This window comes from Canis lupus, chromosome 22 (assembly GCF_011100685.1).
Source record: "Canis lupus familiaris isolate Mischka breed German Shepherd chromosome 22, alternate assembly UU_Cfam_GSD_1.0, whole genome shotgun sequence".
NCBI classification, from domain to species: domain Eukaryota; kingdom Metazoa; phylum Chordata; class Mammalia; order Carnivora; family Canidae; genus Canis; species Canis lupus.
In genome coordinates this window covers 2295979-2323668 of record NC_049243.1, presented here as the reverse complement: position 1 = coordinate 2323668, position 27690 = coordinate 2295979, and the positions used below count along the sequence as shown (strand labels likewise).

Sequence of the window (27690 nt, the reverse complement as noted above, 5' to 3'; positions counted from 1 at the left end):
TGACTTTAAGTACTAGATACTGGTCTGGAAAAATCTTCCCAACACCAGCTGAGTTTCTTCTTATACATAGGTGAAGGCAATAAAAAAAAAAAAAAAAAAAAAAAAAAAGCCACAAAGCCAAACCTGTTCTACAGGCTTCTGTACACATAGAGGAAATACAGCCATTTTATATATTATGTCTAGGGTATAAACCCTTTTGATATGCTTACTGGCACTATTCAAGTTTTCATTTCAGCTAAGCTGTTCTGAAACTTAAGGGACGCACTTGAATCATTAATGATGGACATATTTTCTGAGGCTGGCAGAGAGTAAATTAGAAACTTTGCTTAGAATGGTGCATCTGTATGCAATGACTCAGGTTAGCAGCTAACAATATACATTTCCTTCCTCCCACAGAGGAATGATTACGTGTCTTCCACTGATACTTTAAAAAGACATATAAAAAATTAATATACAGTGTCCTGTGTTAAGGTTGTACAAATCAAGTTTCTCTTGGATGTGATACATATTTTACGAGACTATTTTTCTTTTTTCTTCTTTCTGCTGCATTGCTTGTATAGGTATATGCATCTGGCTGTAACAGTTCTTTAGCAGAGTAACAATGTTATATGAGAGCTTGGTATCAGCTTTAAGAACAAAATAACTGGGATGCCTGGGTGGCTCAGTGGTTGAGTGTCTGCCTTCCTCCCGTGGCATGATCCTGGGGTCCTGGGATCGAGTCCCACATCGGGCTCCCTGCATGGAGCCTGCTTCTCCCTCTGCCTGTGTCTCTGCCTCTCTCTCTCTCTGTCTCTCATGAATAAATAAATAATCTTAAAAGAAAGAACAAAATAACTGTTTTAATCCTTAATTTGAAATCCATGTACATTCGTTTTGTATCAAATAGTAAATTTGATATGTAAATGGATCTAATTTTTATATTCATCACAGAACTTTGAAAAAAAATCATGTGTCACTCATCAGGTCTAGCAGAAGCATTCAACATTTAAATCACATGTCCTTTTAGTTAATGGTATCATTAACACTTCCATTCAAATTAGGGTAGAAATGGTGTAATTTATAATAATGGAAAGTGCCAAACATCACAACGATGATTTGAAATATACTGACAATAGAGCAGAAAGAGATAACTTTTGAATTTTCATGCAATGGAAAAGGAAACGGGGAAAGTGGTAATACTGCCACTGTTTTATTTTTAGAGACTCTTTGTAAATAAAAACCCATTTCCAAAATAAGATATTCCATGGACACAGAATAGTTGGTAATGGTTCAAGCGCCTTAGGCAACAGAGAAGTATTGTTTTGTGGTTGTTGTCGTTTTTTTTTTTTTTAAAACCTCTCCTAGTAACAGCAGTTCTTCAAGCACAAAGGAACAAGGTAACAACAGGGTTTAAAACGAATGCAAAAGCAACAAGCTGTAAGACCTCAACTGACACTGAAGTTTACCTTATCAATTCCATTCCTAGGGGCTGGTGGAGATGCCCCAGCTGATACTCACGGAATGTCACAGCAATGTCCAGGCTCGGCTAAGCTGCAAGAGGACACATGGTGAGGTGCTGAAGACAGCTCTTCCCGGGCTCACAGCACTTTGCACGGGGCCGCTTTCTCTTCCATTTAATAGAGGGGGGCTCCTCAGACCAAAAGAGGCACAGGGAGAGGAGTTTCCACAGTCCCGTCTTGACTTTCTCTCTCTCTCTCTGTCTTTGAAGAGTAACAGTCACCACCGGAAAACGTTAGCAGAAAGTGATCACTGGAGCGCTCGCTGCACAGGGCGGCTGTAAATTTCCACTCCCTGTGGCTCTCGGATTCCAGGCCCCGCTCCTCTCTTCATCTGTCACGGGAGGCTCTGTTTCTGGTCTGACCAGCCTGCCTCGGCCTCCCCCTGCTCTTCCTCCCCCCAGCTGTGCGGCACCACAATGTGTGCAAGAATGTGTGTGGAGCAGTTAAGCGCAGGCAAATTTAAAACCTGCTCCCTCCCTACCCCCCCCCCCCAAAGAGGGATAAGCAAAGTATTTTTCTCTAAATCCCATGGTTGCTCATGTGTGGCATTTTGTCCACAGATTAAAATGGCCTGACAATGCTGCTGAAAATCGTAAAGGCAAGTTTCCGACAAAGGTGTGTTGATAGAGATAATAACAGAGTCATTTGCTGATCTGTTAAGTTTTCCAGAGAAGAAGATGCTGAATTCCCAATCCTGATAATAAAAGTGTAGCAAGGAGATACTCAAGTATCATGAATTTAATCTCAGACTTTAAAAAGCAAGGACGATTTTAGAATTAGAGTATTTATCATTTAAGTGTGTAAAAGTTTAACGTATTTTAAAATAGGAAAATGAGCGAAAATATCAGTGACGGAGACAGAACATGAGAGACTCCTAACTCTGGGAAATGAACAAGGGGTGGTGGAAGGGAAGGTGGGTGGGTGGTTGGGGGCGACTGGGTGATGGTCACTGGGGGGGGCACTTGGTGGGATGAGCACTGGGTGTCATGCTATATGTTGGCAAATTGAACTCCAATAAAAAAAAAAAAAACTAAAAATAAAATAAAATAGGGGCATACTTTGAAACCGAGATCCAACATTTGCACTTATAAAAGAGAAAATTACAAAGGACACAGAATAATTTTGACACCAAAAAAATTAAGTAGAACAGCTTATACTATTTATGTGCAAACCAAATATAATTACTTTGTTTAGATGTCCCCCTCCCGGGGATCCCTGGGTGGCTCAGCCATTTGGCGCCTGCCTTTGGCCCAGGGCGCAATCCTGGAGTCCCAGGATTGAGTCCCGTGTGGGACTCCTGGCATGGAGCCTGCTTCTCCCTCTGCCTGTGTCTCTGTCTCTGTCTCTCTCTCTATGTCTATCATGAATAAATAAATAAAATCTTAAAAAAAAAGAAATATGTATCTTTAAATAAATATATGTGTATATTAGGGAATATATATTAAACACATGATATATAATTTAAGAAATAAAGCCAAGCTTTATTTGCTTGTTTTTCTTAAGGGTAATAACCAGCTATTTATAGATTTTTGCCTTGCACTTTATTTAAGCTCATATTCTTAGAGATACTCTAGTTCTGCAGAGAATAAAGATTAAAACATAACAGGTCTACTAACTACTGTCAATTCTCTAATTGAGTGATCTGTCATCAGAAGAAGAGCCCAAGAATTTTGATTGGAAACATATGCCAGGAGCCCCACACGGGACTCAATCCTGGGACTCCAGGATCACACCCTGGGTAAAAGGCAGGCACTCAATCGCTGAGCCACCCAGGGATACCCTTAAGGGATAAATAAATAAATACCCAGGGATATTTCTTAAGGTGGTTCATTTAAAGTGACTTTTATTTATTTTAAACTATTTTATTTATTTTCTGAGATAGAGAGATATCACAAGTGGGGGGAGAGGGGCAAAGGGAATCTCAAGTGGAATCTCAAGCAGACACTGCATCATCACTGGTGACCAGAGTCCAGAGCCTGGAGCTGGATGCAGGGTTAGATCTCTTGACCGAAAATCATGACCTGAGCCTACTAAGCCACTCAGGTGTCCCTACAGTAGACTTTTAAAATTTAAATATATTATAAGGCAATTTGGTTAACACTTAAGAAATAGGCACCAAAGAAGACTAGAAATTAGTCTGCCAATAATTCTTTTAATTTGTAGTTTTGTTAAACTTAAGAGTTTTATTTCCTACTTTAAACAAAATGTTAGGGATGCCTGAGTGGCTCAGCAGTTGAGCATATGCCTGCTCAGGGTATGATCTCGGAGTCCCGGGATCGAGTTCCACATCAGGCTTCCTACATGGAGCCTGTTTCTCTCTCTGCCTATGTCTCTGCCTCTCTCTGTGTGTTTCTCATGAATAAATAAATAAAATCTTTTTAAAAAATGTTAAATGGATATTATCCTAAAATCACCAGGGGATAGTAAGTGCCTTGTATCTTCCTGAGTCCAAGATTATACTCAAAGAGTTCTAGTATACCTAAGAAATTCAGAATTAGTAAGGATAGTGCTTAGAATGACTATGAGGTTAATTATTTAAAAATCACTTTAATATTGGGAGACATTATATCAATCTATGATTCTAAGGCACAAAATAAAAACAAAGTATTCAAAATACACACCAAGACTAATAGGATTGTGAGTTTATATTTGATTCCTACCAAACACCATTTTTTAAAATGCACACAAAGAAATCACAAAAAGTGACCATATATTAATACACACACACACACACACACACACACACACACACACACCAATAAAGGTTTCCAAAGGAGAAATGGTACAAGCTTCATTCTCTGAAAACAAGATGATAAAACTAAAAGTTATTTTAAAAATTTTTAACAGATAAGCAAATAGGCTTTGAACCAACAGTATCAACACTTGAAAATTTAAAAGTACATTCTTCTAAAAATTATTTGAACAGATAAATTAAAAAGTACAACTATAGTGGACTGTAATTCTGTTTCAGGATATGATGAATAGGCACTGAATTTGCTCTTCTGCCTTACATAACTTAAAAACTGGGCAAAATATGTAAGACAATGGTTTTTAGACACTGGACACCAGGCAGCTCAGCCCAGTAATCCCTGAGAGAAGGGAAACAAGGTAATTATTGCCTCAGGCTGCGGAGCAGGAAGGGGAACCCAAATAGAGCGTGGCAGGCTTCCTGAGTTAAAGAGACAAGGGTTGGGAATTCAAGAAGGCCTGTGTGACCACAATTCACAGAGCAGAATACAGAGGAGAGCTTTGCAAAGAGAGTCCCACAGGTCTGCAGAGGCTTCTCTTCAAATCTTCATCTGCAAACTGATTAGCACGTCTGTGAGAAAACTCTCCAAGGACAGGAAAAGAACCAATAGAAAGAATCGGGCTGAAGAATTCACAGTATTCACACAGGGACTAGAAGTAGTTCTTGTTCCCTACAGCTAGAGTGAAGAAATCTCAAAATGTATGGGAAATTGGGTAGGAAACTCTGAAAGACACTGCCTTGGCAGTGGGACTAAATTAGTCCTAGATCAAAACTTGTTCTGGTTCTTCCTTATCGAACTTACAAGCACATCCAGGAAGGATAAAAATTCTTTATAAATAAATTAACTGCATCTTAGAGTAGAATTAAAAATATCTGAAGACATTTTTAGAAATCTAGCACACAGGGGCACCCAGGTGGCCAGTGATTTAGCGTCGCCTGCAGCCCAAGGTATGATCCTGGAGTCCTGGGATTGAGTCCCACATCGGGTTCCCTGGGGAGCCTGCTTCTCTCTCTGCCGTGTGCTCTGCCTCTCTCTCTCTCTCACTCTCTCTCTCTGTCTCTCATGAATAAATAAATAAAATCTTTAAAAAAAAAAAGAAATCTAGCATACAGCATAAAACTCATAATGTCTGGCATCCAGTCAAAAATTACTAGGCATACAAAAAACCAGGAAAATACAATAAGCCTCTAAAATAATAAATAAGATATTTCTATGAGTTAAGGTAATAAAAGAAAATAATAGCAAATTTATTGAAAAGACTTGTTTTCCTTTTTGACTAGCTAGTAAGATAGAGACATCATTTATAAGATGCAAAGATGAAGCTCTCCACCAATGCTTCCTCCAAAAATTTCAGTCTTCACTGATGATCCTTGCCTAAATCAATCATTTCATCAGGGGTAGAAAACTGGTCTTTAAAAATTTTTGATTCTTCTTTCTGCTATCTTGGCTGACTTGTTTTGTAGAGAAGAGCTTCTCTTCCACTATGAATTGAAAAAGAATGATAATGGCTTCCTTTAATTACCAATTTGAGAGTAAAAAGCTGGTAACAGTCACTTCCAATGGTGGCAAATAAAAGATTATTTTTGGTGAGATAAGCCTTTCTCTTCTTTTGAAAATGACGTGAAATGCTGGGTGAAATTATCTGCACTATGATTGACCTTCAAAGCATACGCAGTTGGAGTCACTCAGTTACATTCGTGCATTATATAAAACTATCCTATAAAAAAGTTCAACCTGGTTGTTTAGTATCTACATCTACCCTTTTCCTACATCTACACTTTCAACAATGGCTCTGCCTAACATTGGGCAAGGTTTCCAAATGTGACTAACAGTACACTCACCCTCGCTCTAACTTGTTTACTGCTTCCCGCTCCAATATCTCTATTGATTATATGCTTCTCAATCAAGTTTGAGGCAGCTCCTTATGGTCAACCATCCCTACGGCTCAACTGTAAGTTTAAACCCCCTACTCCAAGACATCTAATAAACAGGGCAAAGTAAAAAGAAATGGACACCAGCAATAAATACTCCTGCATGAAAAAAGGGAAGTAAGGAAACATCAGTCTATAATGTATATGATATTTTGCTGGACAGGAAGAGCAAGCTTCCCTGTCTGGGAAGGGAAATGAGTTCTTTAGTCACCAAATTGGTTGCCCCAGAGTCTAGTCTCTAATCTCTGGGAGAATCTCTCCTATCACCCATCCCCCCCAAATCACACTGAGAAGGTCATTGTGGATGGTTCCTGATTGAGAGCTTTCCTGCTGACACAGTCCACTTGTTTGGGAATCATATTCAGGAGGCTGGGAGTGTCCAGGAGATGGGAAATCACAAGCCCTGATTTCTCAGACTCGAATATCTTTGACAGTACAACTACCTATCTTATATTTTAGGTTCTCTTTGGCTTTAATAATTTTACTTCTTGTTGTCTACTAAGCAAAGTCAGAAATTAGTGAATCTGGACTTGCTGTTGTGATTTTGTCTCTAACAGGCTTCATTGCTTTGTGTATCACTTAAGCCCCCGGGTTAAACTGCTTCTTCCAAACAAATAAGGGTAAATCTGGTCTCTTTCACCGAGGATGCATCTCAATAGGGTCCTTTGTGTTCTGGGGTTGACTGTTATCTTTGCCCAAGGGAGAAGTCAAAGATGCTTGGGTCCTCAGGCTCCTCCTAGGTTCTGATCATATCTTTTCTTTCTAATCCTGTCTCTCTTACCTTCTAATTGTATCTTCTAGGTTCTTTTGTATCTTTCTCACTTTATGCCTCCCTGCTTTTGCTCATACTAATTTAGCTGAGGCCTGTGATCACACTGGAGAGACAAAAAGCAAAGTACAGCAGTATTGAAACTCAATACTCAAAAATTTCATCAGAGCCATTTTTTTCTTTTTTTGAGAAAAGGTAGGAACCTAATAAAAACAGCAGCTTTACGTATGTTAAATGGCTAAAAAGTACATAAATACTACAATAAATATGACACTTTACCTTGAAAAAGACTGGCACTTGCTAATGAAGGTGGGTGTTAGAAGAGTTGTAGCTTGTGAGTTATTGTGAAATAGTGGAAATAGGGCCATCTGATATTAGCTGGAAGGTTCTAACACCAAATGTGTTGAATGTCTCATAACACATGGTACAGTGAGATTGCTAGTAGGTGTTTTAAGTGTGTGCATGTGTACATTTTCTGTATTCCTATGTGGTTTGGTTCAGCAGGGCAATTTCTGCATTCATGTAGTACTTCTCATACATGACAAAAGCAAACAAGAAATGTGCATTATGCCCAATTGTTCCCTACAGATCAGTCATGTTGGAACACACTTGTTTCAAAACAAGTGTTATTACAGAAATGACTATTACTTTTACCATTGTAAGATGTATGTATACGTACATGCATATGCATGTGTTGGAGTATGCTAAAATGTACTGCACACCTATGGTTGCAATTTTGCTAATTTGAGTAACTACTGGTCTTTGGGTTTTTTAGTGGCATTTACTTCTCTCTTATTCTCACTTCTTCACTTCTCATTCATACTTTTGTTTCCGTTTTGCTCTATTTGTAAAGACCACAGTATAAATACCAAGTATCACAACTACATCTGCACACAGCCTAGAAATTACATTTGATTTATTCTTTAATAGCCTTTGGCCTTCATCAGCCAGTTAAGGGACCCCAAAGAAAAGAACCTGTTTAAAGTCTTTAGGGGCTTGTCATGCGACCCATGCCATAGATAACCCTAGCTCTTCCTCTTCATCATTTCCATTTTGAACTTTATTAACATTGTGGCCTTGCAAGTTGCTTAAAGATATTCAAATTGCCTCATACAAGCAGAATATATAGAAGAAGTGCTACAGGAGAAATGCTTTAGAGGTTGCACAGAAATGAAGTGTAGTCGATAGGGTGGAAAACACATTTCCTGTTGTGCACTTGAAACTAACATAACACTATGTCAAACTATATTTCAATGATAAAGATTTTTTTTAAACCACACCTATGTTTCTAATTGTCTGCTAATTGCTAATCCTAGGCCAAATCTGGAAATCTTTGAAAGATCCTGTAATTAACTTCAGTAAGGTAATAGATTATCTGAATTATTCTGGTTTCTCTCTTATACTATGCTGCCCATCTCCTGTTTTGTGTTTGTTTTTTTTAGGAAGGAGGAAGCTGAATAACAAAAATTAGGTGACACCCTTGCTCCTATTGGCTTTATTTCCAAAACACCAGAGTAGTCTCTTAGAGCTGGGAATGTTCGGTTTGTCGGTTTGTCGCACTTTTCCAGCACTACTCTGGCCCCCTGCTGGTATTGAGCTGCAGCGGCAGCTGCAATATTTAGCCCCAGGATTAAGATCTTCCCATGCCAGCATTTGCTTCCCTAATGCTAAAATGGTACAATCCACAGCTGTATCTATTTAGCAGTAAATAAACATATATACACAGCCTATGAAGGCCTTTGTGTGATAAGCTATTTGGAATACTCTTCAGATACTAAGCGGGTGGTTTCAGAAGTCACAGTCTCTTTGGTATTAGGTAGACCTAGATATAAGGAAAACTGGGCGTTAAGGACCATATCTTTAAATTAGAGAGAACAATATACAGTCCCAGGACTGGCTGTGAGGGTCAAGTGAAGTAGTCTGCATGTGTGCCTGGCATTTAGTTAGGTGCTAGACATTTCTCTACTTATCTAATAAAAAACAAACTCTAGAATGTGTGAAAAGTACGTCAGTCCACTTGTAGTTGTCCTGTCACTACTCTGGAATGAGGCAAAACCACTGGAAGACTCACAAGCAGTGTGTAACTGACTCTATTTATTAAACACTTAGTACATACAAAGTGCTATACTAGGTGCTCCAGAGATACACACACCCACATACCAATAAGCCATTAGATATGTGTTCAAGGACTTTTTAATTTGCCTTATACACCAACCAGACTAAAATAATTCTACTAAAAGAATTCTGGATGCAGCATTTTATAAAAGCATAGCTTAGGGATAATAGCCTAGCTTCATCATTTGCTTGCCCTGTGCCCAAGTCAATTAACATCTCTAAGCTTTGTCCTATATATTTAGGTAGGAACACTCCATCTATCTCTCACAGGACTATGGAAATTATATATTACACAGACACATAAATAAATAACTAGACAAATCAGTAAACCAGAAAACTAGTGAAATGGAATGGGTTTAAAAAATAAATATATTCTTTTTTTCTATGGCTTAACCCTCAAATCAAACTAGAAAAACTTCCAGAAGTCACTATCATGAGTTCCACCACCAACAGTACTAAAGGAATAAAGGCAAAAAAATGTCTACCTCATATCAGATTATCCTAACCAAAAGATAGAGTTGAAGTGGTGGCAAGGGAAATGGGACTATTAGCGAACTGACCTCAGTTAAAACTTACAAGCAATCTCAAACTTTCTAGAAGTGTAAATCTGAAATTAATAGTAAATTACCAGGGAGATGGCTCTATAATAATGCTTCATTTCAAATTTGATTGATCCATAACTTTTCTTTCAACAAATCATTTTTGGATAGTTTCTATACAACTCAAAGTAATTTTCATAATGAACTTCAGTTAATACTGTCATTACTTTCAGGGTTGCTTTTAGCTTATATGATGTTTTGGTAAGAGCTGGAGAAAGGGACAGCTGCAATCAAGCAGATGCACAGATTAACCAGCAAATAGAACCTTCATGTAAGGAACAAGTAACTTCATCCTCCAGGCAGATGCAGCCCTGCACCCGTCTGGCACATATTTTGGTATGGGGAGAGGGGAATGTGAGCTGGATTTCAGGCCTCACTCGCATCCTTGGCAGGAGTCTTTGGACAGTACACAAACCATACAATTAAGTGGAATAGCCCTAAATACTTTATAATGGCAAGGCTCTATTACAACTTTCTATCACTTAAAGGTATGGGATTCAGGGGCACGTGGCTGGCTCAGTCGATAGAGCATTGACTCTTGATCTCAGGGTTATGAGTTTGAGCCCCATGCTGGGTATAGAGACTACTTAAAAATAAAAGCTTTAAAAATAATGTACAAGATTCATTCATTCAGCCAGCTGAGGGCAATATGCTCTATGGGGACAGAGGTCAGAATAAGCAATTTATATTCTAATAGGGGATATAAGACAGGTACCAAAAATAACTATAATGTTAGACAAAAAGTTATGAATCACAAAGGAAAAGATTAATGAAATACCCTAAAAATTCAGAAGAATGTTCCATAGAGAAGGTGGCACTAGAAGTCAGTCGTGAATGACGGGTATGGTTTGGTCATGTGGAAATAGAAACGGGATTAGAAGTGCAAGATATAAATACCAAACAATTTAGTTTTCAGACGCAAATGCTACGTGAATAATAGTAATCTCACCCCATTGATTATCCCCTTCTCATCTTACATCTTCCTCGTATCTGTCCCACTCAATCTACTGAGAATTTAAAATTTAAAAAAAGCAAACAAAACCCCCCTTTTTTAGCCCTTAGGTTCTCCTTCCATTCCTTATCAGACACCTGGAAACAGTATTATATGCTTGTGCCTTCAATCCTTAACCTCCTACATTCCTAATTTTGTCCTTGATTGCACTACTAAGACTGCAACCTCTCATTCAGTCTTCAAGGCATGGTAGTTGAGCCATGCTACCTGGATCAGAACCAATATTACCAGTTTCCCAGGGACGACTGCCCTAGAGTCCTCTCCCTGCTTTATGTCTGCAGTACTGCGGTAGGCTATGGTGGTTCCAGCCTGGCTTCAATGGGGTGAGATTTTTGAGCTCACAATGGAAGAAAGGATCAGGAATGAAAGTGAAAAGTTGAATGTCCAAGAAGAATGATACATATTTTTCTAAAATGAGAAGGAAAGATAAAGTTTGAATAAAGAAACTGTCAAAGTAAAGAGGAATGATGTTAGGGAGCACAAATTTGCTTTAATTTTCTCAGGAAAGGACTCAAGGTCATCTTTCGAGAATGAAGGTAGAGTAATAAAATGTGCCTTTGAGCAGAGTAAAAATTGACCTTATCAAAAACCCCACATAATTACAGTAAGAATAAAAGCTAAAGGCTATAATTTATGTATTCCAAATTCTAAGTTTAAGAGTTACAATTCCAGGGCAGCCCTGGTGGCTCAGCGGTTTAACACCGCTTTCAGCCCAGGGCCTGCTCCTGGAGACCTGGGATCGAGTCCCACATGGGGCTCCCTACATGGAGCCTGCTTCTCCTGCCTGGGTCTCTGCCTCTCTCTCTCTGTGTATCTCAAGAATGAATAAATAAATAAAATCTTAAAAAAAAGTTACAATTTCACTTCTTTCAAAAAGATATAACTGCACTAAATCAAATACATGCTATGATTTTCTTCCAACTTCTCAATTTAAGGCATAACAAAGAATGAGATAAGAAAGAATTAATGGAATCTTAAGAGTCAATATATAACTAGCATCATAACCAACAAAAATGGGCTTAGTGCTATCACCACAGTTAGATAGTAATAATTCTCGTATTACTCTGTCCTTTTTTGCTGGATCTGTTTCTCTTTTTTGCTGTATCACAATAGTTGATACTTCTGTGAAAAGTTCTTGCTTGAATAAGTTAAGAACACAATATACCTTCTATTAAAAGAACAACCTTCATCCCTTTGAGAAATAAAGCACATCCTCTATTTATAAGGTATGTCATCTTCCAATTTTCCCATTTTTTTTACAAACTCTCACTTTTTTACAAATTATTGAAATCAACTAACAAAAATGTTCTGTTGGAAAATCGCTTTATATACCTGTTATAAGTCTTTAAAAGTACAATTCATGAGCTAATGCTCTGGAGCCAACAAGAAAAACAAGATCTAAAAAGAACGCCAAAAAGTACAAAGAAAGAAGTAGACTGAGTAGAGGAACAGAAAACCTTGAGTTATAAATTATTCAGTTTAAAATATCAAGGGTAACTAGTCTCTAAGTATCTCTACGTGCTTACGAAGCTTGTTAATGATGGAAAGTACTTTTAGACAAGATATTTAATTTTCAGATTCAAACACAGCCATTTATGGCAAACAAACATATAGCATTTATACTAAAGCATATTCAGGTAATTTATTGAATGGAACAATATCGATGGAATTAGTTCAGTAATTATAGTTGGATTCCATTGCCATTACTCTGAAGACTAATAAAACATGACCTGGAGTAGGATCTATTATGGTCTATTAACAACTAAGAATAAAAAAAAAATCTTTAAGAAATACAAACACAAAATTGCATCTTGTTTCACAAATGTGTGCTTTTCTTGCCTTTTTTTTTCTTTCAAAATTTATCTTTTTGCATTTTGATTTCAAAATAAGTGCTCATTGGGCAGCCCAGGAGGCTCAGGGGTTTAGCACCTGCCTTCGGCCGGGGAGTGATCCCGGGGACCCTGGGATCGAGTCCCACGTCGGGCTCCCAGGATGGAGCCTGCTTCTCCCTCTGCCTGTGTCTCTGCCTCTCTCTCTGTCTCTCTCAAGAATAAATATCTTTTTTAAAAAAGGAATAAATTTAAAAAAGGAAATATACTATTTGAAAAAAAACAAGTGCTCATTGAAGAAAAAAATATTTTTTTATTTTACATGTTTCTCTATTGCTTGAAAATCTCCTGCCTTCCTTGTCTCTAATTCCACTCGCCAAAGTTAACCACTGTTAACAGTTTATTTCTGTTCTTTCACTTTTTCCATATATACACAAACATAATTTGTTTAAATACATACCTGGTTTTAAAAACTAGTTTCATATCACACATTCTGCTTTACAAGTTATTTTTGCTTCTTAGTAGTAGATCCTGTTTTCCTTACATGACAGATTTAGCAGAACTTCATTCTTTTTGAGAAGCTGTGTGGTGTTTCTTAATATTGGTGCACCACAGTTTATTTAACCATTTCTCTATATGTAGACAGGTTGATGCTGCTTCATTTTTTTCCTCTCCTATTTTATACTCTTTTTAAAACTTATTCAGGGATAATGTAAACATAAATTAGGATTAAAAAATCAGGATGGGTGCGGGGGGATCCCTGGGTGGCTTGGTGGTTTGGCGCCTGCCTTTGGCCCAGGGCGTGGTCCTGGAGTCCCGGGATCGAGTCCTGTGTCGGGCTCCCGGCGTGGAGCCTGCTTCTCCCTCTGCCTGTGTCTCTGCCTCTCTCTCTCTCTCTCTGTGTGTGTCTATCATGAATTTAAAAAAAAAAAAATCTTAAAAAAAATCATGATGCTAGTTCTCCTTTGAAGGAAGCTATAAAATGACCATCTAATAATAATGAACTTTTTTTTTCACTTTAAATAAAGATCTTGGCTTTTCATAGCTGGTAAACATACACAAAAAGGTGGTCACCATCTTCGATACAATGTTATTGGTAATTCTGAAGACTTAGACACATAACTGGTTTTCAAACCAACTACATATTTATAGCCTAATTCTCTACTATGCAATTACATTTAACAAGTCTTTTTTTTTTAATTTTTATTTATTTATGATAGTCACACACAGAGAGAGAGGCAGAGACACAGGCAGAGAGAGAAACAGGCTCCAAGCACCGGGAGCCAGACGTGGGATTCGATCCCGGGTCTCCAGGATCGCGCCCTGGGCCATCCCCATTTAACAAGTCTTTATCGATATTTTTACAAGCCTACTGTAGTACCAAGTTCTCCAAAGAATTCAAAAGAAGTCTGTAACAAAATCACTGCCTTTGAGGAGCTTACAACTTTTGGGGAAAAAAAATATAGTTATCTGTATGAAATAATTATACCAAAATATAAAGACTGAAGAAAATGTAAAAGGAAGAGGAAATAATCATGGGACCAAGTATCATAAGGTAAAATATAGATATTACCTAGTGAGAAGAGAAAAGGTAAAGGGTTAATGGAAGAAATGAGAATTTAGATGCACTTTCAAAAAGTACTAGGATTTGGATAGTAAGATAGATAGTGGGGGAGGGAGGGTATTTCCAGCAAGAGGAAATGTTTTAGCAAAAACTTGAAGACAGACAGAAAGAGGGAGGGAGGGAGGGAGGGAGGGAGGAAGGAAGGAAGGAAGGAAGGAAGGAAGGAAGGAAGGAAGGAAGGAAGGAAGGAAGGAAGGAATTGGAAAGAGAACTAGGAAAAAGGGAGAAAAAAATCATGGTTAAGAGGAAAACATTGTTCAGGAAATCCCCCCTCCCAAATTTCCACATTTCGGCCTGAAAAGGCTAAAATGAAGTATCTGCCCACCTGACCCCCTCTGCCCCTATGTGCAAAGGAGGCTAGAAAAAATGAGTATCTGGCATTTTCAGCCTCAATCATGGGAAGAAGGCATGAAAGTGGGAGGTTTGGTATGACGTTAACTACAAAAAGTTAAGGAAAAAGCATAGTAAAGATATATAAATTACTGATTACAACTATGCTTTAGAAATACATATTCCTAAATATCAGAAATTAAATGGCTTGCCTCAAAGATGTTTGCACAGTTGTTTTTAAGTTTAAATAAACCCTTGAAAAAAATAAACAAACCTTTGAAATTAATATTCATCATTATCTACACAGCATTTTATAATTTCAAAAAATGTTCATATATATATGTTCTTTACATAAGCTTTGAAAAGAACACGAAGGAAATATTTTAAAACTTTTTTAAAAAAGATTTTATTTATTTACTCATGAGATACACAGAGAGAGGGAGAGAGAGGCAGAGACACAGGCAGAGGGAGAAGCAGGCTCCCTGCAGGGAGCCCGACATGGGACTCGATCCGGGGACCCCGGGGTCACACCCTGGGCTGGAGGCAGGCGCCAAACTGTTGAGCCACCCAGGGATCCCTTGAAGGAAATATTATTATAGTAGCTCTACTTTACAGACAAGAAATATAAAACCAATGTTATGACTACAGCAGATTCAGACCAAAAAAACTGAAACTGAAAGGTTAAAATGTTTGACTTGGGCAGCCAGCTTGTCAGTGGTATACCCAAAGTTCAAATCCCTGTGGCATTTCTACTAATATCAGCTATTTGGCTTTGCACAGCATTATATTTGAAATAACATTTGGTTAATTGTGATTTCAAAATTCCTGCAATTTTGATCTTTTGTACTTAAAAAATCCCATTACTAGAAGAGATTATTTTGTGAAGATATGTGCACTACAAGACATTTTCTGAATAGATGAGTCTATGAATAGCTTTAATTCATTTTTGGTTAACTCCCACAATCAAGAATTATCAAGTATTTTGGCATAAAGATTGCTTTAAAAGTTATTTTTAATAACCATTTCTCTGACAACAAAAAGGAATTCTTTCCCTCCCACAAATCAAAGTTCTTTTTTTAGACTTCTTTTTTCTTTTCTTTTTTTAAGATTTTATTTATTCATGAGAGACAGAGAGAGAGAGAGAGAGAGGCAGAGACCCAGGCAGAGGGAGAAGCAGGCTCCATGCAGGGAGCCCGACGTGGGACTCGATCCTGAAACTCCAGGATCACACCCTGGGCTGAAGGCGGCACCAAACCGCTGAGCCACCCAGGGATCCCCCATATATGCTCAACATTGTTAATTGTGCACTGTTATAAAATGAAATCCTCACAATTCTTCATATTTTGGATATTATTTCTCCTTCCATTTTTTTTCCTTTTTCTGACAAGTACATGGAATTTATTTTGAGATATCACACAACTACCTGAATGGGCTGAATGTTTTTGCTGGGTGACTGGTTGGACTGAATGGTGATATTATCTAACAAGTGCTATTTTTTTTCCATTTTCCATTTATAATAGTTATCATTTAATAATTCTCTTAGTTATACTTGCCTCTTTCGGAAAGTTGCTTGATCTTAGTCTGCGTTGGCTCCACAACCTATTAACTGTCATATTCTCTCACGATCCTCTTCATATACTGCAAATCATTGGGCCTTTCTAGCAACAAATGTTAGCAGAAATCTAGTGATTTGGAATCTTCTGGGTTTTTAGATGGAAAGCTTGTAATTCTTCATAGTTGAGGAATGACTGAAAGGCAATTAGGTTCTGTACTAATGGAGAGGAAAATAACTGAAATGCCAATCATTTTCCTCATTTCTCTGATATACTTTTCTTTCTTCATAGCATCTGGGTCTGTTCTTATGGACACATCTCCACTCTCTTCCTTTTGCCTTTTCCTGTGTGGAGTTAGGAGGAGTATACGGGCATTCCTGTTATCCCCGACCGATGCCGCTATATTTGACTTTGTTGATGCCATATTTGAGTTTCAAAGGTTCCATTCCACACTGAAAGATGGGCAAAGTTTTGGAAAGGACTGTTGCGCCACCAGTGTCTGCTTGAGAGGCGGGAGAGAGAAGTCCTGTGGTCACGTGGCCTGGCCCAGCTCTGGGAGCATGAGGCCCCACATCTATTTTCTCTTATTTCTTACAATTTGTTTTCTTTCTTAGCTGCTTAGTAAATTAGATGCAAATGATATTTCTATAAGATGACAACATCTTTGATTCAATTTAGGGTAAAAGGGAGCCAGGGATATTTCATGGAAAAAATAATCTTTCACAAAATTTTCCTCCTCAAATTACTCTTGTTTCTATTGATAAATACAGGGATAAAACGAATATTTTGAAATGTTCCTTTAACTTTTTGGATATAAGCAGGTAATATTAAATAAGCCATAAATTATTGTCAAATAAAGAGCTAAAAAATAAACCCAAATAACAATACTTTAAACAGTATTTATTGATATTCACATTATGAAATACACATGGTGTCATGAATATAACCAGTTTATACAACCAACAGAAGATTTTGCAAATTCTTTTAAATTGCAAAATACATGCATTATGTTGATATTTGGTTATACTAGCATCAATTCACAGCATCAGGGCAGCCCAGGTGGCTCAGCAGTTTAGCACCACCTTCAGCCCAGGGCGTGACCCCGGAGACCCAGGATCCAGTCCCACGTCGGGCTCCCCGCATGGAACCTGCTTCTCCCTCTGCCTGGGTCTCTGCCTCTCTCTCTGTGTCTCTCATGAATAAATAAATAAAATCTTTTAAAAAAATTCACAGCATCAAGGGTAATGTGTACGATTTAATGTTCAGTTCTTTCTTCTTTCCTCATACTTCTGTCAACCTTCCTCTCCCACTTGCTAAAACACAAAAGGCCTCCATTTATCTGAAGTAGCCAGGGCTACGTGTCCAGGACTGAGGCTGCCTGGGTTTCCCACCATTCTCCAAGTCTTTTTCTTTTTCAAGTCCCTTGAGACACACTTGACAACAAATCCAGTTCTTGAGTACTTAGCCGACATCCCAAAGCAATTACCATTTCCCAAATGTTTTCTATGTCCCAGGTACCATGCTAGGTACTTTCAACTACATTATCAATTCCCCTGAATGCTGAAAGACACCATTCTAGCCAGAGACAGTCCCATTAAAATAAAATCAATCTCCCCATTACTTCTTTCTGTTTCTCATTATGAAGTCTGCATCTTAATGGATGCATACCATTCCACTAAATAAATGTATCACATTTAATAAAGCTACTATTATAGTTTCGATAGTTTCCTTTCTCTCTACCGCAAATAATGCCACACATTATCCTCTAAGTAAATCTTTGTGCTCATTTCTAAAAATTTTCTTAATATAGATTACATGGTAAGTTTGGCCTTAAAGACCACTCGTGTTTATTTTCTTCCTTCCATGTCTTTAATGTGAGACGTTACTGGTTCATATCCCAAACACCATCACCCACTCTGTTCTGGGCATCAGTTCCCAGTTCAGTTTTCAATACTTCTCTTCATCTAACCTGCACTGTCTTGCTGTCACTCCTGTGGTCACAATCCATGGCTTCTTGCCTCAGTTTCTCCTACCCTAAATCTTTTGACAGAAAACCTAGAAAGGCAACATGGTATAATTTAAGATGGGATTAATTACTATTAAATTGGAGAGTCTGGGGGGGTCAGTCAGGTAAGCATCTGCTTTCAGTTCAGGTCATGATCCCTGGGACCTGGGAGTCTGGCTCCCGGCTCTTCAGGGAGTCTGCTTCTCCCCTCTCCCTCTGTCCCTCCTCATACATATGCTTGCTCTATCTGTGTCAAATAAATAAATAAGTAAATCTTTTTTTTTAAATTACTATTAAGTCCAGTATCATGAGAAAGCCGATTTCAAGCTAAGAATGTGATACGTAGCTCTAGTTCTAAATTACTTAGCAGAGGGTAAAAATGGTACGAGAAAAAATTATGAAAAAAAGAGTTATAATTACAACTAAACTCGTAATACTTTCTGATTTTCCATTTCAAAAGCACAATTCAGAAGTCTGCAAAATACTTTTATTGCAAAATAGAGGGATGGTAAGTTATGGCAAAAATAAAGGTCATTTAGGGTCATCATTTAATTCTTTTATTAAATATTTAGTGTTTTCAAAGAGACATGTTTCTCCATTAAAAAGTTCTATTTTTTATTTGAATATCCTAAGCCCCTCTTGGCTACAATTTTAAAAACTTTTTATATCTGACAGAGGTTAAGTCCCAAAAATATAAAGAACCCATTCAACTCAATAGCAAATAAAACCCCCAATCAATCAATTAAAAAATGGACAGGGGTGCCTAGGTGGCTCAGTTGGTTAAGCATCTGTCTCTTGATCTCAGCTCAGGTCTCCATCTTGAGGTCATGAGTTCAAGGCTTGTGTTGGGCTCCATGTTGGGTGTGGAGCCTACTTAGAAAAACAATGGAACAGAGGATCTGAATCGATATTTTTCAAAAGAAGACACACAGTTCTAATAACTGAGATAAAAAGAACTCAAAAACCCTAAAGAAAGGGCAGCCCCGGTGGCCCAGCAGTTTAACGCCGCCTTCAGCCCAGGGTGTCATCCTGGAGACCTGGGATGGAGTCCCACATTGGGCTCCCTGCATGGAGCCTGCTTCTCCCTCTGCCTGTGTCTGCCTCTCTCTCTCTCTCTCTCTCTCTCTCTCTGTCTGTCAAAAATAAATAATAAATCTTAAAAAAAAAAAAAAAAACCCTAAAGAGAGGACTTTCAGCTCTCTAAAAGACTTGTACTTAACCAAATTATGGTAAGTGATCTCATGTGGCTTAATGAGAACTCAAATAAACAGGCTCTTTGATTTAAATACAATTTGCTCAGCAAATTAACAAAATATAGCACCTATCCCAATCAAATTAATGACATTCCTAAATACTAGTGATAGAAAACTAGAACAGGCAAAGTAAAATGTGATCTCATTTTAAAACTGTTGAATATCTGAGAATTAATTTAACTTGGGACTGCAATTAATTCTAAGAAAATTATATACCCCCCCACCCCAGTTCTAAGTTAGTAAGTATTCATTCACTTAATTCTTTTAAGTTGTATTTTTTCCCACTGAAAATTCATTTTTAAAAATTTAGGGAAAATAACACACATAAAATCTCAACCTGTTAACACAAAAGCTATTTTTTTTCAAAAGCTATTTTTATTTCCGAATATTTCCTAATGTTTTGTTTCATATATATACATATGTATACACATACATTTCATATAACTGTAGTAATAGTATAAAATTTTGCCAAAAAACATTTTGCCAATGTTTTGTTAACTATATAAAACATTAACCATATTTCTATATAGACATTTTGGGAAAAGTTATTTTTAATACCACAGTATTAACCTATAATTTATAAATTTTATAATTTAAATTAAATTTTATAATTTACCCACCAATGCTGACATTTAGGCTCTTATGGTTAATCCTGTCAAAAATGTTTCTTGCGATTTTTTCCCCTTTCTTGTTTGTGTTATTTTCTCAGGACAAAGTCTCTCATGTAGTTCTACTCAGTCAAAATATGTAATTTAAGGGCTTTGGTATATATTAGTAATTTCTGAAAGCATTAAGCCAATTAAAAATGCTGCCAATATGAGATTCACACAAACCTCACCATCTCCAACTACCTTTCTGAATCCTTATTTAGAGAGATATACAATGTTCTCTCATACCTTTAATTTGCATTTGTTTGATCACTTGCGAGATTGAATATTTGTGTTTTTAATTTCTTCTTATGAGAACTTTAAGTTCATACTGGTATTTCATTTATTCACCAGGATACTGAGATTTCTGTAATAAAATTTAATAAGGTCTTTAAATTTGTTATAAATATTGATCTTTGTTACTTGGCTCAAATATTTCTCCTAATCTCTTTGTTTCTTTCATTTTGGTTTTACTAACATTCATTTGTACAAAAAATCTTATACAGTTATTAAAATCTATAAATTGCTCTTCAGTTTTATTATTATTTTTAATTCTAAAGCTGAGAAAGCTACTAGTTGCCCACAAAGTTGATAAATATGGTACTGACTGTAATGCTTATTTTCTTTTTAATTGGTCTGGAGTTTATTTTCATCTATGATGTTAATTTTTTTTAAGTAGGAATGCCGCATGGTGCCCAATGCGGGGCTTGAACTCATGACCCTGAGATCAAGACCTGGGCTAAGATCAAGAGTCATATGTTTAATCAACAGAACCACCCAGGCACCCTTAGGATATCAATTTAAATTTAGTTATAGAATTAGTAATTTGTTAATTTTCACCATTCTCACTGGTGTGAGGTGGTATCTCATTGTTGAATTAGTAATTCGTACTAAGCTAGACATGCCCTGTCTCACACTGCTAACTGATGGGAAATAAGATTGGATTTTTTATGGTACACATAGTCAGGGGCAGAAGAGAGTAAGGTAACTCAAATACTGTGGAGATACTGTACATAGTCTGTATACAACAAATTCAACTGTAAAATCTACCCCAGAAAACCAGTAGACATGTATAACGTTACCTAAAAAGACAAAATGGCTTCGAGGCCCACATAACTTGGCTATAGCCCAACTGAAACTGTTAACGTAAATATTTTAAAAGATGAACACATCATTCAGAAGAGACACTGGTTAGCCACTGGGATGTACCGTGAGAGGAAAAGGTTATATTTGGCAAGGCCTATTTGCGTACAGTTGAGGAGAACAGTCTGGTAGCAGGGGGCCGGTGTATTTCTACTATACAAAGGAGGTTAGTGTAGAGATGGCTGCCCAGGGCTATCTTTGCCTGATGCTATGAAATAGCTTAATGCTAATTAATAAATCCTGGGGCGTTTTTTTAGGAAAGATTTTATTTATTCATTCATGAGAGACCCAGAGAGAGGCAGAGACACAGGCAGAGGGAGAAGCAGGCAGGCTCCTCACGGGAGCCCGACGCGGGACTCGATCCCAGGACCCAGGATCACACCCTGAGTCGAAGGCAGGCGCTCCACCACTGAGCCCCCCGGGTGTCCCAATCCTGTTGTTTAATATTTAGAATGTCATATGTGTTCACCCCGTTTTCATAGAGTCCCTTTCTGCAATCCACCACGTTTGATGGACATTCTGCCCCTATACGTTAGTTACATTTTCTACATTTTTAATAAGTAGAATCAAATAACGTGTATTCTTTTGTCTGGCTTCTTTTATGCAGCACGGTTGTTCTGAGATTCATCCATTTTGTTGGAAGTACACGCTGAGTAGTATTCCACTGTATAGATACACCCCAACCTGGTTATTCATCTTACCGCCGATAACCACTGTAGAAGAGGGTACCCTTGAACCATGGGGGGTTTGGGGAGTGCCAGCAACCCATGCAGTCGAAAATCCACGTGTAACTTTTGACTTGCTAAAAACTTAACTACGAATAGCCTATTTTTGACTGGAAGCTTTACTGATAACATAAAGTCGATCAACACATATATATTACATACCGCATTCTTACAATAAAGTGAGCTAGAAAAAGACATTAAGAAAACTGTAAAGTTAGAGAAAACACATTTACAGTATTGTATAAAATCTGTATACTGAGTGAACCTACACACTTTAGACCTATGCTGTTCAGGGGTCAACACACTATCTTTTGTCTCTACATACATACCTACCGATGATATTAGCCACAGTAAGATTAATAAGAATACTAATAAAATAGAATAATTATAACAATATACTGTATTAAAAAGCTACATCAATGTGATGTCTCTCTCACTCTCTTTCTCTCTCAAAATATCTTATTTTCCTTCTTGCAATGATGTGAGATAATGAAATGCCTACATGATCAGATGAAGAGAGGTGAATGATGTAGGTATTGTGACGTAATTACACCACTAATGACCTTCTGAGGATAAATCAGGAGGAGGACCATCTGCTTTTGGACTGTAGCTGACCAGAGGGAACTGAACCCATGGAAGTAGAACCACAGGTAAGAGGGAACTAGAGTAGGGGCACCTGGCAGGCTCAGTCAGCGCAGTGTGCAACTCTTGATCATGCTGTCGTGAGTTTGAGCCCCATGCTGGATGTAGAGATTTACTGAAAATAAAAATCTTAAAAAAGAGAGAGGGGGACTACTACATTATCATTGCTGTTTCCTTTCACCAGTGTTGGCTTAGATTTACTCATGTTTTCTTTACGCTCTATTTCTTCTTTTATTTCATACCTTCCTTTTAGGAGTGTTTTCCTTCTCGGGGTATCCCTTTCAGAACAATATTTTTTAAAGTGTAGGTTGCGACCTACTGGTTTCTCCATGCTTGGCATTCTACAGCTGAACATTAGTAAGATGTAGCTCTCTTTATGTACCCTGACTGCAATTCGCTGGGTTCCTTAAATCTGACAATTGAGTCTTTCATCAATTATGGCAGAATTTTAATGGCAATTATGAATATTGCCTCAATCCTATTCTAAGTTTTATTTTTGGAACTCTTGATTAGACCACCTCACAATCTTTTATTTTCAATAACTTTTTTCTCCATGGATGGTTTTCTATCGTATTCTCTTTTTAACTGTGCCTCATATAGTGGTTTAACACACCATTTAATCTTTAAGTTCTGTTACAATTTTCACAGTATCATGAAAACCCATATCCACCAGATTTTCTTTCCTGCTTTGCCATACTTTCATTTCTGATATTGTAACTGGTTCTTATTTTAACGTTCCTGGTCACTTTTAAGTTCTATTATTCCTTATGTTTTAGAATCCCTCTCGTATTTATTAAATATTAAATATTTATTTTATGTATTGGATATTTCTAATAGCAGAAACCTCTGTAGATCTGTTTTTAGTTGTTTATAATTTCTGCTCTTTGCTCATAACATTTTGATTTTTTCCCCTTGTTATGTTCTGTGATTTTTAAAAAATGATTAGGAGGTTATTTGTTAGAATTTTAACAACGAGGGCAGCCCTGGTGGTCCAGCAGTTTAGCGCTACCTTTGGCCCAGGATGTGATCCTGGAGACCCGGGATCGAGTCCCATGTCGGGCTCCCTGCATGGAGCCTGCTTCTCCCTCTGCCTATGTCTCTGCCTTTCCCTCTCTCTCTCTGTGTTTGTCATGAATGAATAAATAAAATCTTAAAAAAAAAAAAAGAAAAAAAAAGAAAAAGAATTTTAACAACGATACTTTGACAACTGGGTTGGTAACTCCCTCCATGGATGGTTTTTAATGGTTTCTGCCCAGTACTAAAAAGTGTTGGAGACCCTGGTCCATTTTAAATTAAAATTCTCCATTTGTGGGAAACCACGAAAATAGGTACTTAGGGACCAGGAAAATAGTGTAAATTAAGGCCTCAAACCCAAGTGAATGTGAGCTGGTAACCAGGAATTAGTAGAGACTTTATTTTATTTTTGTTAAGTTTACTTATTTATTTTGTTAAGTCTACTTTATTTATTTTATTTAGTAATCGCTATGCCCAACATGGGACTTGAACTCACAACCCCAAGATCAAGAGCTGCATGCTCTTCTGACTGAGCCCACCAGGCACTCCAGTGGAAGAGATTTTAGCTCCACCCAGAGCCATCTGCCTCTCCGAGAGGGTCTCCGGTCTCCGATCAGGCTCTCTACCTTTTGCAAACCCAAGAATTTTGCCAGTCCCGATACCCCTCCCTACCCAAGTTTCTATGCCAACAGAAAGCCGTGCGTACTACCCCCAAAGTACTCCGTGCCTTCAGCACTTGCTTACCCCACAGGATGTACTTGTTCTGTTTCAAGTCCCCAAAAGTCTCCTTTATTTTCTTACAGATTTATCCGTTCATAATAGAATTCTTTTTTTTTTTTAATTTTATTTATTTATGATAGGCACACAGTGAGAGAGAGAGGCAGAGACATAGGCAGAGGGAGAAGCAGGCTTCATGCACCAGGAGCCTGACGTGGGATTCGATCCTGGGTCTCCAGGATCGCGCCCTGGGCCAAAGGCAGGCGCTAAACTGCTGCGCCACCCAGGGATCCCTATAATAGAATTCTTTAAATGCTAAATCTAGTGTTTGAGATATTTGGTGGAGGGAGGGATTCAAGAACTCTTACCTACCATGCTGCCAGAAATGAAAGTCTATTTAATATTTCTGCAATGGCTTTGTGAAATTTTAATCAGGATATTGTATTTATTCCCGGTAAGTTTTATTTTAGTGTGTTACTACTGTAACCTACGAGTCTATCAAGAACATTTATATTCTTCCTTGAGTTGTTTTATTAGCTTACCTTAGAAGTTGTACATCATCTGCAAATTTATTTCAACTTTCTTAGCCTTCACCAAAGTCCCTGATAAACACAGCTTCTGACAAAAAGAAAAGCTTCAAAATTAATTTTTAAAAATTTTATAGCAAATCCAATATATTTTTTTTACTATCAGGTACATAGAATTAAAAATTAAATCTCTATCATAATCATATATAGATAAACCAAATTAAAACAGGAAAATCCCTCTACGCCAGTTACTTCAAGTACCAGAACTTTTAGAGAGTAGTGAACTGAATGAAAATATTCTATCACTGGGAAAACCAGTAGCAGAGTGAAGGGATGGCTTGAGTGAGGGGAGCCCTAGCACCCCCAGAATCTCCATAAGCCCTCAGCTTATTTAAACTAGTATCTTAAAGGCCAATTTTTATAAAAAGGCTATGCAAAGCTTAGAAGAGCTTTTAAGTATCATAAATGGAAGCTTTGAAGGTACTTTTGTTTTTGTTTTTGCTTTTCACAGCATCATGAAAACCCATGCCTACCAGATTTTCTTTCCTGTTTTGCCATACTTTCAGTTTGTATCTTTTATGAATTTCCGTCATCAGTGGCAACTTGGTGAAATTTTTATCTCCAACATCCATATAAGGATATTTGTGTATGTGTGTTTCCATTTCCCCATCAGAAATAAGAGAAAATTTATACTTCTCTCCTTTAGTGCCTTGCTCTTACATGAAGAAAATATAAACCACTGACTTAGGGTCTGTATATTTATGTATTTTCTGAGGAGCAACTACTGGCTTAAATAGAACACTTAACTCTTGATGTTCTTTCTTCTCAATATTGATGTAAATCCTGCAGTAACGTAGTAGAAAAAGGACAGGCTCTGGAATCCCGTAGATCTGGGTTTAAATCTCAACCTCCCACTCAATGACTGTCTAATCTGAAGCAAATTACTTAACCTCTCAAGAATAAAATATCAGAGTCTCAATGGGTACCTGCAAGAGTTAAATGATATTTATATATACAATGCCTGACACAGTGCCATATAACATGCACTGTTATACAGCTGTCCTGTGTATTTTTGTACTTCACTTCGACTTCACTCTGTCAAAGAATTTTCCAAGCTGTATTTTCTTAATTTATAGACTTGATGAACTTCTGTGCTTTTGTTCAACAATTATCAACACTTTGTAACATCTATTTTGCCCAGCTATATACATAAAATACTTTAAATATATTAGTCTAACAACAATAATGCTGAATACACCCTGCTAAGAAAATACAGTCCCAAATCTAGGTTTCAGCGTTACCAGAAATTATTCCTTTTCTTGTATGGTTATGACACCAAAATGCTATATTCACTTATGTAAATTTGTTTCCGTTCCTTTTTAGATTTTTCTTTTTATTCTACTTTTTATTTATTTATTTTTTAAATTTTTATTTATTTATGATAGTCACACACACAGAGAGAGAGAGAGGCAGAGACACAGGCAGAGGGAGAAGCAGGCTCCATGCACCGGGAGCCCGATGTGGGATTCGATCCCGGGTCTCCAGGATCGCGCCCTGGGCCAAAGGCAGGCGCTAAACCGCTGCGCCACCCAGGGTTCCCTTATTCTACTTTTTAAATTTGACTTTTGAATAAGTAAACATACATGATTCAAAGGTCAAAACAATATTAATAAGTTACAGAGAAATCTCTCTTCAACTGTTGGCACCTTTCCCTCCTTCTAACTATAGATTATTCTATGTGTCATTCCATGTTTTTGGTTTTCTCCCACTTCATAATATAGTCTGCAGATCATTCAATGTCGTTGGTACATGCAAACTTTCTACATTTTCTTTCATGATTTCTGGGGAAAAGAGTGACTTGGAAGCGGAATGGAGATTATGTCACTGTTGGATGTACTTCGGTTAACTCGTCCCCTAGGTTGTTGCCAATCGTCTGCTAATACAAGTAATGCTGCTGTGAGTAACTTCATAGAAATGCTAGTTTATCTTTTTATCTCAATATGTCTTTAGAACAGATTCCTAGAAGTTAGGTGCCTAGGTCAAAAAGTAAACACATAACTAACTTGTTGGATACTACCAAATTCTCTCTCAAGCTTTGTGCTTTTGTATCCCTGCCACCAATGCATCAAAGTGCCTGTTTCCCCATAGTCCACAGAGTATATCATGTAATTTTGGATTTTGGCTAGAAAGTTTGAGTGTGGCTATAATTTTTAGTATAGCTTTATTATTTTTTTAAAGATTGTATTTATTTGAAAGAGAGAGCATGAGAGAAAGCGATCACAAGCAGGGGCAAAGGGTAGAGGGAGAAGCAGACTCCCTACTGAGCGGGGAGCCCAACACGAGGATCATGACTTGAAGGGAAGGCAGATGCTTAACTGATTGAGCCACCCAGGTGTCCCTTTAGGATAGCTTTGTGTTTCTCTTTGTGTGACTTAAGTTAAACATATTTTCATACGTCTATCTGCATTTTTTTTTCTGTGAACTCTCATTTCTTTGTCCTATTTTTCTATTGGGTTGCTTTGGTCATTTGGTTTTCTATTGGGTCATTTGCTTTGACTTCTAGGTTATTTTCATTAAGGAGATTAGCTCTTCATGAAAGAAGTTCAAATATTTCTTTCCTCCCTTGTCCTTGGTCTTTTTGCTTTGCTCATGGCACTTCTCATCATGTAAACTTTTTTTTACTATATTGGAATGCGTCATGGTTTCAGTTTTTTTCTGGGATGGAGTCATAGTGCTAAAATCCTTGGCTTACAATTTCTTGGGCTTTAAATATGTTGTTCCACGGCTGCTCTGCTTTGTGTGTTGCTGTTGAGAAATTTGTTCCCAATTGTCTGTCTGCCTACCTGACAACCCAGAGGAATTTCTCATTATCTTGGATGTCTAGTAGTTTTACTAAGATAGGACTTGAACTGGACCATTCTAGATCAATTTTTACAGTACATAATGAGCCTTTTCAAAGTACAGATTTGAGTCTTTTATTTCCAGAATGTTTTCATGGATTACATT

General features: G+C 37.5%; 1 protein-coding gene across 6 annotated transcripts in view; it reads right to left on the bottom strand.

Annotated features, from left to right (window-relative positions):
* CAB39L (calcium binding protein 39 like) overlaps positions 1–27690 on the bottom strand; it is a 107930-nt gene that overhangs the window by 70597 nt on the left and 9643 nt on the right. For 2 of the 6 annotated variants that reach the window (XM_038569466.1, XM_038569464.1), the window contains exon 1: positions 1498–1929. The exons of 1 other annotated variant lie outside the window; for it this stretch is intronic. The gene's annotated coding sequence lies outside the window, so the exon portion shown is untranslated. Of the gene's footprint in view, positions 1–1445; positions 1930–24699; positions 24776–27690 lie in introns of those variants that run through there. 3 more of the 6 variants (XM_038569462.1, XM_038569463.1, XM_038569467.1) reach the window with 3 other exon arrangements.